General features: G+C 40.8%; 2 long non-coding RNA genes across 2 annotated transcripts in view; both read right to left on the reverse strand.

The window, feature by feature from the left end:
- Positions 1 to 641: 641 nt before the first annotated feature.
- On the reverse strand, positions 642 to 12,137 carry LOC140001728 (uncharacterized). The gene is made up of 4 exons (XR_011807234.1): positions 10,304 to 12,137; positions 9,737 to 9,865; positions 1,890 to 1,969; positions 642 to 1,173 (listed from the first exon to the last, which is right to left on the reverse strand). It is a non-coding gene; the product is annotated as an uncharacterized lncRNA (long non-coding RNA).
- A 629-nt stretch (positions 12,138 to 12,766) lies between these two features.
- The window catches only part of LOC106018095 (uncharacterized), a 33,188-nt gene continuing 32,887 nt past the window's right edge, over positions 12,767 to 13,067 (reverse strand). Inside the window, exon 6 of the long non-coding RNA XR_011807730.1 lies at positions 12,767 to 13,063. This is a non-coding gene — a long non-coding RNA (uncharacterized lncRNA). The remainder of the gene's footprint in view (positions 13,064 to 13,067) is intronic.

The following is a 13,067-nucleotide window of genomic DNA, read 5'->3' on the forward strand; positions in this document are numbered from 1 at the left end:
TTCTCATCACATCAGCCTTGGGCCTTGCTGGGCTTCTGGGGTTCATATAGGCAGAACAGCTGAGCCCCAGAGTTCTCCTATTGGAAAGCAAATGCACAGGTGCAACTTCAGGGAAGAATTGTTCCCTCAACTCTAGAGGGGTGATTGAGTACTTACAAACAGATCTTGTCGTTGCCTTTCAGATTCAGCCTTCCAATTTAAAAGTAGTACAGTTCCAAGGGAAAACTTAAAAAAGAAGGATGCTTTGTTTTAATGCTCATTCTAATTTTATATATATGTGTATATATATATATATATTTAGCTCCAACAAGTGAGGACAGTCTGAGTTATGTTATTAACCTTTTTCTCCATTCTTCTCCATTTCCCCTTCATGCTCCTGTCTAGTGTAGCTCTGCCTGCTCCAGCCTTGCTTTTGATTTTTCAAAACACAGATGCAAGCAGATAATGAGGCCACAGGAGGAGAATCCTTCAGGATGTCTTGTTTGGTTTGGAAATATTTAAATGTCTGCTGCATTTCCTTTGAGCACAAGGCAGGAGTCTGTGAAAGTGCACTGTTCCTTCTGCTACCCGCAGTACTGCTAGGGGTGGGAGAGTGTGCGTGCATGTAAGCATATGTGTGCATGTGTGCATGGGATGTTTTCTAATCTTTTCAGCATGGCTCTTTTTCCTGGGATAATATGAAACATTTCTCTAGGTCACATTTCCCTGGAGGAAAGGATTTTAACTATAGTAATTCAGGTGAAACTTTTCTTTATAAACAGTCTGCCAGCTTCACATGATTGCAGCAAAATCATAACTCTCTAAGTAATGAACGGTTTGAAGAGTCATTTTTCTGGTTTGGATAGATTTAAATGTTAGCGTCCATTACGGCCGGTTGTTTTAGATTAAGGGATCATAATCAAGATGAGAATTCTATTGTTTTGTCATATACAAAGCAGTGAATGGCTGTTAGATGAATTACATGCTGAATCTGAGAATCAGATTCAATCAGCTTTATTGCAAGAGTGGTACAACATAGTTACCCAAGAGACAAAAACGCAGAAAGAGAAACCTTCCTCGTTCAGTTCTATGAAGTTAAAACAGCTTGTTGCAGGTTGCTCCAGATTTTCCATTGCCATACACCTTGTGGCCTGGCTGCCATGGATGTGGCTTGGGAGGAGATGAGATATAGCTCTGATTAAAAGGCAAGGATCAGAAAAGGACACTTAGTGGCAGACAAATGTGCATAGAAGAAAAATGGCTTGTTCAAAGCAACAATTCGTGTTATAAAGAGCTGTGCCTTGCAAAACATGCAAGATCACTTCCTGACTTCAATACTCACATTTGGACCCTAGAGTTCAAATTTAGAATGTGACTATCAATACAATGAGCAATAGATTAAATTTTGCAGTAACTAAATAAAGGGATATTACAGTCTGATCCAGGAAATTCAATGAACAGGCAAATACCATAAGCATGACAAATTAACTTAAAATTCTGAAGTGATTTGGCCAGATTTTCAGAAACAAGATTATTTCAAAGAAGTGTTATTTACAAAGGCTATTGAACACTGTCATTGCTACAAACATACTGTCCCAACATTTGTGCGTAAGTCTCACCATGAATTTTTCTTGTTCATATGAAAATAACTGTCTTTTATTGCCTATACCTTTTTGTGTCATTTTGATCATTGCATACTGATGTATCCATGTTTTTCGTACATGTTGTAAAAAATTCTCAGCTTTTCTTTTTAGCTTACATTACTACAAGCTTTTTGAAACAAAGGATGATTTACTACAAGCTTTTTGAAACAAAGGATGAAAACCTTTCAAGTGTTTTTTGTTAGTTTGTTTGTTTAATAATTCCTAAGAAGACAATAAATGTAAGGAAATATTTTTAACACAACTTACTGTATTGGTGGAGACTGTGGTGCAAAGAGCATTTTTTTCTATTTCAGTTCATTGTGTCAACAGTTGAGTGATGCGGCTACCTTAATGTTAAAAATAGAAATAGTAATACAAGTTTAGAGCTGGATACTATGAAATGCACTCTACAACCACAAATGCGTTCCAGGGTATTGTTTCTGGTAAATATGTGTACTGGATTTATTTTGTGGGCAAGACACTTTTGAAAGAGTGGGATGTATCCATCCACTAAGGATGGATATTGGATGAGAGCATGGTGAACACACATACACATGCAAGCATACACGCACACACACTCACACACACATATAAAAGTAAATATTTATTAAATGGATGTCTCAGTGTCAGCCCTGCTCTGTATGTTGACATGATCCAAGTCTAGAAGCCACAGCTCAAAACAAAACAACCTATGAATACTTGACCTGGAAACAGTGAGAAATTCTTCTGCTGTTCACTGATCTTCTGATGTTTAACCCTTACCAGTTCCACTTCTGCTTTGTCAGTGAATAGCTGATAGGAAGAGTTATGGCACAGGAAGCGAGATATAATTATGTATTTCCAATAAATTAACTACCTTTGGGGAGCAGGGTCAGATAAGTAGGACGTGTTCTGAACAAATGGGGAAACAGCTCACACAGTACATACTGCTCCCAGAAGGGGAAAAAAAAATAAAATTAAAATTAAAAAATAAAACCTTTGAAACGACAAAGATTCTTACATTCAAATTACTGCTTTCCAAGTCTGTAATTTCTCAGCTAGGTCAAAACAGAAAATGAGTGATTACTGTTACAACTGGCATACACTCTGCACTTTGGCTGCATTTAAGATACACAACATTTTCCAGAGAATTACGTTGGATAATTTGTCTTGTGTATTTTAAGCCTTTTTCACATGTCCTGAAAGACATAAGCAATAAAATACCTTAAGGAGTGCAGTGGCTGAAGAGGGGAGGCAGCACGGGCCCAGTGTCAGGGCACTCGGGTGCTTTTCCTGGCGGTGCTGCCCATCTATCATATAACTCCAGATGGGTTGCTTATACCACTACTCCCCAGCTTGCCTGCCTGAAGTTCAAAATCTCTTTGGCAAGAGTAATTTCCAATGTCAATAGCACTGTTTATCTTCAGACAGAAGGGAAAAAAAAAAAAAAAGGAGTAACTGCAGCTAGACACCTACTTCCATATCGACAGGCAGAAGTAAGCCCCATGATTTGCAGAACAAAGCTCCCGTGGACCATTGTATGGCACTGTACCTGTTTGGACATTTGTGCTGCCAAACTTGCACAGCTTTGGAGAGTCTGTGTAAGGAGAGAGAGTGCTTTAAGGAATTTCACATCAGGAGCCGCACTCAGGTTCTTGGAGGACCCTATGTTCCCAGTGCCCCAGGCGTCCAGTTTGGCCATCTGCTGGAACAGGCTATTGCTCCTCCCTGACCAGGTTACTTTTTTATGGACGTCAGATCACAAGAAGAAAGGGCTGAAGATTAAAGGGGCTTGCACTGAATCTGGGTGATCACACACACATGCAGGAAATTGAATGACATGACTCAGTTTTCCAGAGCAAATAGATTTGGATTCCCCAGGGGATATCCTGTCTTTCCCCACTGACTCCATACAGAGTCTAGGGACACTGTGCTTGCATTTTTGGCACCTACCTCACCTAGGAAATGTGAATATTTGTCTGCCTATACCTTGCCACACTAAGCACACACCAAGCAGACCAATATTTTTCTTACATGTTATATTCTACAAATTTCATTGAACTGCATTCCCCCACACTTCCTCTGTTATATCAAAAGTAACAAAATTCTTTTAGATAACTCTTAATTTAGTTTTAAGTTTACACTTACAGAAGCAGTCACATAAAAATATTATACCATTTGGCCTTCTCATAAAAACATTTTATTCTGAACTTCACGCATACACTCTGGTCCTATTAAATTCAATATCCCTCCAGTCTGTCGCAAACCAATGACCTTCCTCAAGAGAATTTCTCTTTAAAATCATAATCACATGCAGTTAGTTCCTTGGCTAGTTTCTGCTATTAACACAGAAGAGGGAATAAAATTTTAATGCTGCTGACAAATTGTGGTTCTAGCCAGAAAAAAAAAAAAAAGAATGTAGAAGTAAAACTCTGTGTTTCCCTATCACCATTTGGTGGCATCCAAATAAAAATGGAACTCTGAAAACCAAATTTGCATGCCTATGGAGTCACGAATTGTTAAGGTCAGAAATGACCTCTTGACACAGGTGATCAAGGGCCAATGAAGGGAGGTGTTTTGCTGGACCGGTTACTTGCAAGCGACAAAGAACTGACCAGTGATGTAAAGGCTGGGGACAGCCTATGCTCCAGTGATCACGAGATGATATTGTTCAGGGTCCTGAGAGAAGGGAACAAGGAAAAATGTAGTGTCACAACGCTGGACCTCGGGAGAGCAGACAGATATCCCCCAAGAGGGGGATCTGTTTGGAAGAAGCCAACACAATAAGGTCCTGGAGAGAGAGGGAGTCCAGAAGAGCTGTTTGATTTTCAAGGATCACCTCCTCAAAGCTCAAGAGTGGCCCATTCCAACAAGCTGGAAATCAAGCAAAGGCAACAGGAGCCCTTCAGGGATGAACAAGGAGATCCTGACTAAATGTAAACATAGAAAGGAAGTGCTAAATAAGTGGAAGCAGAGCCAGGTGACCCAGGAAGAATGCACTGACACTGTTCTAGTGTGAAGAGATGGGGTAAGGAAAGCCAAAGCCCACCTGGAGTTGAATCTGTTGAGGGATGTGAAGAGCAAAGGTCTTCTACAAGTACATGAGCAGAAAAAGGAAGTCTAAGGAAAATGTGGCCCCAGAGCTGGGCAGGGCAGTGGACCTGGTGACAAAAGACATGTAAAAGACCAAGGTACTGAATACTGCTTTTGCCTCAGCAGTCCCAGGTTCCTGAGACCAATGGAGAAGTCTGGAGCAAGAAAGACTTACCCTTGGTGAAGAAAGATCTGAGTAGGGAATATTTAAGCAAATCAGGCCTACACAAAACTATGGGCCCTGATGACATGTACCCACGAGAGATGAGGAAGTTGGCTGACATCATTGTGAGGCCACTCTTTGTAATTTCTGAAAGGTTGTGGCAGCTGGAGGGCATTCTTAAGGACTGCAAAAAGAAGAGTATCACTGCTAACTTCAAAAGGAGCAAAAAGGACAGTGCAGGGAACTACTGGTCAGTCTCATCTCAATCCCTGGGAATGTAATGGAGCAAATTATCCCGTAAATCATTTCCAAACACATTAAGGACAAGAAGGTGATTGAGAGTAGTCAGAATGGGTTTATGAAGGGGAAATCATGCTTGACCAAACTGATGGCCTTCTACAACAAAGTGACTAGCTCAATGGATGCAGGGAGGGCAGTGGATTTTGTTTATCTTTTCTTTATTAAGGCTTTCGGCACCATCTCCCATAACATCCTCATTGACAAACTGATGAAGTACAAGCTAGATAAGTGGACAGTGAGATAGAGTGAAAACTGGCTGAGCTGCCAGGCTCAAAGGGTTGTAATCAGCAACACAAAGTCCAGCTGGAGGCCAGTCGCTAATGGTGTGCCCCAGAGGTCAATACTGGGTCCAATAGTGGTAAACATCTTCATTAATAACCTTGACGATGGGATAGAGTACACCCTCAGCAAGGCTGCAGATGATATAAAGCTGGGGTTAGCAGCTGATATGCCATTCTGAGCTGTGTCGCCTTTCAGAGGCACTTCAACGAGCTGGAGAGATGGACCAAAAAGACCCTCATGGAAGGGAAATTCGAAGTCCTGCATGTGGAGAGGAATGTACCCCATGCACCAATGAAGGCTGGGTGCTGACCAGCTGGAAAGCAGCTGTGCAGAAAAGGAGATTGGGTGGATGCCAGTGTGCCCATGAGCTATCAATGCCCCCTCACATCAGTGATGGCAAACAGCGTCCTGGGCTTCTCTAGGAAGAGTGTTACCAGTAGGTTGAGGGATATAATCTTTCTCTTCTACTCAGTGCTGGTGAGATACATGGGGAGTGGTGGGCTCAGATCTGGGATCCCCAGTACCAGAGTGATGTGGGCATACTGGACTATGTTGAAGGGACTGGAGCATCTCTTATAAGAGGATAGGCTGAGAGGGGTGGGTCTGCTCAACCTGGAATAAAGAAGGCTCAGAGGGGAAGCTTACCAATGAGTATAAATACCTGAAGGGAAGGAGTAAGGAAGATGGAGCCAGACCATCCTCAGTGGTGTCCAGTGACAGGACAAGAGGAAACAGGCACAAAATGAAATAAAAGAAAGTCTATTTAAGCACAAGAACAATACACACGCACACTTTTTACTGTGAGGGCGGTCAGACACTAGTACAGGTTGCCCATAGAAGTTGTGGAGTCTCTTTCCTCAGAGGTATTCAACACCCAACATTGCCCTGAGCAATCTGCTGTAGCTGACCATGCTTTGAGCAGGGGTTTGGTCCTGACAGTCTCCAGAGCTGCCCTCCAGCCTCATCTGTTCTGTGATTCTGTGGCCTTTGAGATCATTTTGTCGGATCTCATGCCACAGAATTTCATTCACAGCTTGCTCACACACCAAACTCAGAAATGCTAACTGAACTAAGCTTCAGTTTTAGATGGATGTCTGGACTGGGGTGTAAGATTTGAGGGGATGGGAAATCCACTACACCCTTGGTTAAGTTATCTTTCGAGTAATTATCTTCGCTGTTAAGAAACCACCCTTTTATCTAATCATCACTGTCTCCCGTTAACAAACAGCTAATAACTGAACATTTCCCCGATCAAAAAATTAAGTTCCCATTTCTGCTTCTGCACAAATACTATTTGCACTGAGTTCAGCCCTAGTACAGCTGGTTTAAACTTTCCAAACACTTCTGAGGGGGACACATGCCTAAGAACTGGGTTCAGCTTGCTTTTCAGCCTCATTAGTGGGGACAGCTTGAGAAGGAAACTACAGACATGACAACCCACAGAGAAAAGTGGATCAACTGAGTAAGAAGGAACAATTTTTAAGATGTTTTTCAATGTGAAATCATACACTCATCAATAAAATGATGAGCCAGAGGTTGGCAAAGGTTGCCTGTTGGAGATCCACCTTGAGAGTGGCTGGCTGAAACCCCTCTACTACAGTTTACCCTCCCTCCCTCCTCTTCAGTGCCATAGGCAATTCTCCTCCTCTGTTATTGCAGACCTGGGGCCTCTAGCAGAGAGTGAATTGTTGATTAGACCTTGGACTTTGATGATGTACTTAATGATTAGAAAATAAATATATGTTATAGACAGTATGTATGGATCATGTTATCCGTAAGATATTTTTACTGCCTTTGAGAGCTATATATAATTTCCTACTCATCAGAAAGGAGGGTGCCTTCTGCTATTTAGAAGTATGATGTTTCAACAATTTTTGTGAAACAAAGGACCACCCTAATTCACTGTTGAAAACATTACAATAGCAGCTCACATTTTCACATTTAACACTGCACTTGAAACCAGAATTTCATATTTCTAGCACTCTGACATCCTGGTTTGGCTGGTCTCTAATCCCTACCACAACACTAATTTTAGCTAATAATAATCTTAATTGTTTTCTTCAAATAAGCCCACAGTAACCAAAACAGTAAGGCAATGAAGTACCTAGTTTCTTTTGTAGCCCAATATCTCCATCTTATGGTCATAGCATGTATTAGTACTAAGCTTTTCAGTATTCATTTTACTGTGACTTTTAATGGAGACTTCTGTGTAGCAGGTAAAACTGTTTAGTACTTTATCAGAAATAAGTGGGATGGTGATTTTTTTTTTTTTTTAATTTTAGCATTTTGAATAGGATATCTCTACTGAACATTTTTCTGAGGGTGGAGGTGATGTAAATTACAGATACATTCCCAGCCTGTACTTTTCAACACTAGTGCCCTAAGTCATAAGGAAACCGAAGCTATGTAGACATTAGCTACCCATCTAGGTGCTAACAAACCAGGGATTATCACCATTTTTTTCCCCTGCAGAATTCCCAAGGGAAAACTAAATCATGCAATACTAATAGCGTATTTCCATGAATAATTTTACAGTCTTAATACAATAAAGTTGGAATCCAGGTGACAGGGGTCCAGGTAAAGTCAGGAGCAGATACACAGCTCAGCTCTGTGTAGTGAACTATCTGTGTGCTACACAGCTGTCCCAGGGTGGCTGCTCGTGGCCTGCATGGCCTAGGAGGACCCAACTGAGCAGGCAGCAGTGGAGAGCTGGAGGGAAGGAGCTTGGCAGGAAACAGCTGCTGGTAGAGAAAAGTGATAGACAACAGCACTGATTGCTCTCTCAGAAATGCGCTCCAGATGGTGATATGGCATGCTGTGGTTCAGTGAGAGCAACTTTGTTTGTACTGGGCTAGAATATCAACTCCTGCCTCCACTGAAAAAAAGGGCATGGATATGCTGAGGCCTGAAAATCAGATGGGAATAATGAAATCAGACTAGCATACTAGCTAGGTTCTGTTCTGTGAGATATGCACTATACATCAAGCAATAATGATGTAATTGATAGTGCACATCTTCTGTCATATGATAGCCCTGTTCTGGCACTGAATGGCAGCACCATTTGATTTCCTGGAGGTGAAAAAAAAAAAAAAAAAAGAGAGAGAGAGAGGAAAAAAAGAGAGAGAAAAGGAAGAAGAAGAAGAGAAAGTGATACTGCACCTAACTAGCCTCAAAACATAAAATATTTTATTTACCTATGCATGCCAGTCTTGGCACAGCATAGGTCATAGAATGTGTGAGTAAATTATTCTTTCAGGAATGTCAAAGAATTTCTGCCTCAAGGGCTTCCTCTAATCAGAGACCCAGGCAAGCAGCAAACTCTCCTTTACTTATATAGTCCACTTTGGACTGCTGCCTTTCCACATAATTCTGAACAGCAAAACCTGCTAACCACACAGCATCTCTTCCCAAGACCAAACATTTACACTCACACTAGAGAAATTAACTCAAAAAAACTGTATTTATCAATACCACCTGGAAAAACCTGCAACAACAGCACATTTTGGAGTGGGAAAAGTATTGATTTTGCCAGTTTTGTTAAGCATTTTGTCAGTTTTAACACAGAGTAATGATAAAGACAAATACCCAGTAGCCCATCCAGTCTGCCTACCCACTACAGCTCTTTTGTTTGGTCAACGAAGAGTCTGTCACCAAGCACACTGCTAGCCCTGTTTCTAATAGTTTAGGATAGATGTAATGCTAAGCTGCTGTGTTTTGAAAGAAGGTCTTCTATTTTTTTTCTAAGGTTCTCTGGTTAAGTTTAATCCGAACACCATCACAAAAGAAGCTCTAAGGGAAATTGCAAGGGAGCACAGACATGCCTGTTCTCATACTGTGATTGTATAGGCTTGGGAACAGGAAAGGCTCTGTAAATGTTATATAAGACATGTGCTTGTTTATTTAAAGTAGCACCCGTCTACTGAAAATCTCTGCAGTATTGATCACATTGAATTGAAACATGTGTTCTTCCCCATAGGAGCAGCAGAGTCTCCATAATAATCAGGTCCCATGACACACAAGACATACTGAAGGACCACAGCCAAAAGATGTAAGTGGTGTATACTCATTACCAGCAATGCAACCTTTCCTCTAAATCGGACATCTCTGCCCAGGCTATACAAACTATGTGATGGCAAAGTGAAGGAATGGGAAACCATTACTTCACACTTTGCTTTGTCTCATGTTTTTCAAATAAAGTTAAATTCCAGCAGTCTTTATTTAGCCCAATACTTACTGAGAGAAACAGTTTGGATTTATTTGTCAGCTGAAGCAAACTCACTGTAGGTGCCTGACTTACCTTTTTCTCATCTGTCTGCACAGTGGCTGGGCTTCCTGCTGCTCTGAATGCTGGAGCAGGACCATGCAGTCAGTGTAGCTCAGCAGCCCAGATGGGACCTTCTCACTCAAGTCACTCTTCATCACATGCCTGTGGTCGATGAACAATTTAAATGCTCCATGAATTATTTCTCATCATGGGACCTAGAATGGCTCACACTGCATAAAACTGCACGTGGCAATATTCAGGAGTAGAGCTGAACCATTGCAAGCCTCCATCATAAAAAGAAAACTAAAAAAGAGACTCAAATAACTCAAAAACAAACAAACAAACAAGAAAAAAAAAAAAAAAAAGCAAGGAAGCAAGCAAGAAAGTATCTAAAACTACAAGAGGAGTGAGAGAAAGACTGTTGTTATAGCTGCTGTTCCTAAATTATAACATTAGTAAGTCATAATGTGGTGGTAGGATCCAAAATCAGCTCTCCTCCTTGAATAGTCCACATGTGCACAACAATCACAAAATAAATTGTAGCTGCAACAGCTACGCTTAAGCAAAATGTTTCTGCTTGTTTTCCAGTATAATACTTACCAACAGTAGGCAGTGGTAACTGCAAGACATTTGCCAATAAAGCAGAAAACTGAAGCATTAACTCTCTTTTGCCAAGGTAAATGCTTTGAACCAAGACAGCAATCAGTCTTTAAATTGCAACAGTAAAAACAGGTAGCTGAATGTCCTAATCTATGGTGATATCCACCATCCATTTCCAAAATTAATTCTGATTTTCTTAATTCACTTTCCATAGTTCTCACACAAACCACAGCATTCTCCTTGCAACGTCAGGAAAGATTTTGCACTTTGTGAATCGTAGATAATAGTAGGCATACTGCACTGAAAGACAAAGCCAGGGAACGTAAGTTTTATACTTGCAACAGGATAGTGCCTGCATTTCATCACTGCCCTCTCCCTTCCAAGCCCAGGAAAGATGTTCGTAGAGTTTCTGACCTGAGTTGAAGAGACATTCGGTGACAGTTTCCTCCAGTTCCTTATGATTCTTTATTCTTGGTCTGCCTATATCATCCCCACAAAAATGCCCATGAATTCTCCCGTAACTTCAAGGGGACTAAAAATGCAGCTTCCCTGAAATAGTGAATTATAAAAGAGCACTGCAGAGGTAACAGAAGTGTGGAACTGCCATATCTATTAGCAGCTTCATAGTTAAGACCTTCCCCAATTTATCAACAAATAAAGTTACAGCCTAAGCAATGCACTGTACATATTTGCTCACATTGCATGTCAGGTATATCCTCCTCAGTAAAAATGTTCAACTGCTTATCATAGGATACTCTGGTGAGGTTATCTCAGGAGCCAAAATAACAACAATAACAAAACAAAACAAAGCCAAAAAAAACTGAGATATTTTCATACAGAATAAACATCCCCACACCTGTTACAGTGTTGATGGCCACAGGATGCTGACAAATGCTGCTTTGCTCAGAAGAGACAACATGTCTCTGAGTGCTGCTTGGGCAGCAAAGACTTCTAAACTCACATCTCATTGAAACCTCTGGGCATTTCGCTAATGATATAAGTCTTCGCCTTGCAGTGCTAAATAGTTAAAGAAATCACATGGAAACTGCATATTTTAAAACAGGTACGTAATAAGACTCCAAACACTCACAATTTCTCATTTTTATAAGAAGATGCAACTTTTGTTTTATCAAATCAATAATAGGCATAGGGAAAAATGCAATAAAATTAAGACAATTTTCTTTGAAGAGGTGTTACATACAGTCCCAGTAAAATGCATTTATGGAATAAGATGAGAACTTCTCCTTCAGTACATAGCACATTTTAGAGAATATTACATATGTATGATACCTGAAGAAAATGAAGATTGCAAAACACAAGTAAATCTAAGGAGCACATCCATGTTCAAGGACTAATCACTGCCATACTCCTGGATGCAAAAAGGTACAGCTTTAAGAGCTGCTGAAGTATCATTTGCAAAACACCCTTTGTTCAGGGGAAAGCAATGTCACCTAGTAACTTCTGTAGTCCAAGAGCTATCATTGCTATAATCCTGGGGCAGAGGTGAGCTACAGGTTGTCCCAAGGCCAGCCTCTTGGCAGCACAATGGGGCTGCCCGTGCAGTCTCAGCTCTTTATAAAGCACAGGAACCAGTAAGGAGCACCCTTTCTGAGGGGGCCTTGGAAGCTGCAGGAAGAAGAGCCTGATGAATTAGGATCCATAAGTCCCTGGCTTACCTTTTACCACATCTAAGGGTCAGGGTAGTGGTCCATTTTTTCCTGCCACTTGTGTACCCCCCCCTTGCATCCCCTTCATTGATTCAGCTAGGCATGAGCTGTAGGCAAGGCACAATCCTTTCTTTTTACTTGCGGTCTCCCTCCCCATGTTCACTGTCTCGGGGGCAATTTTGACTCACAGCCCAGAAACTGGAAGAAAAGGCACAGTGCTTGACACTAGGAGGCTTACAGCAAGCAAGCAGTAACGAATCACAAATTTCTCAGGAGGTATATAGAGGATATTTCAAGAATATCATTAAATGTAGGTTCTGAAGTTCTTTAATGGGACCTAAAGCAACTGGCATTCCACTTCCATGCACTTAGTGTGTGTTTTGCATTAAACATTAATCATGATCCTTGAATATTTAGGCACAAAGAATTTGTGTGTTTTCTGACACACGTGTTGATGTTGGATTTATAGTTAAGATATTCTAAAGATTAAGTGCTCCCCTTAGTGTTAGCAATTTAGAAGGCACATAGCTATTTCCTCTCGTCTAAATATGTGATGATGCAACAGCCAAAATAAATACCCCCAAACACTGTCAGGTTGAAGTGCCCATAATATCAATGAGACACAGCTTTAATATAAATAAAATACTGCTTATAAAACTTTGGCTGGATCAGAGAGAAGAAAAAAAAACTAAGACTAGATCCAATGTACACTCATAATCCGTTGCATAGGAAAAGGGATAATTGCAACTTAATTTGAGGAGTTTTGCAAAGAGATGTCTTTAAATTAAATTTATTAAATATGTGCAACATAATTACACCCATAAAAATAAAGTCATTCAAAAAAGCATTATTATTACTGAGTTATTAGAGTTAACAGTGTTTATAAAACACTGAGACTTTGCCTGCTGCCCTTAGAGAAACACAATACTTAGCAAAAATCAAAAGCCATACCTTGGCCCAAAGACCCAGTCCCCATCTTGGTCCATCTGGGAATTCCTCCGCAACAGGGAAATGCCTGTTTGGCACACAGCCTCCGTGGTGGAAAGACTTCACACCCTTTAAACTTGTCCACCATGGAGTGCAGCTAGCACGCCTAG

This window comes from Anas platyrhynchos, chromosome 2 (assembly GCF_047663525.1).
Source record: "Anas platyrhynchos isolate ZD024472 breed Pekin duck chromosome 2, IASCAAS_PekinDuck_T2T, whole genome shotgun sequence".
Taxonomy (NCBI): Eukaryota; Metazoa; Chordata; class Aves; order Anseriformes; family Anatidae; genus Anas; species Anas platyrhynchos.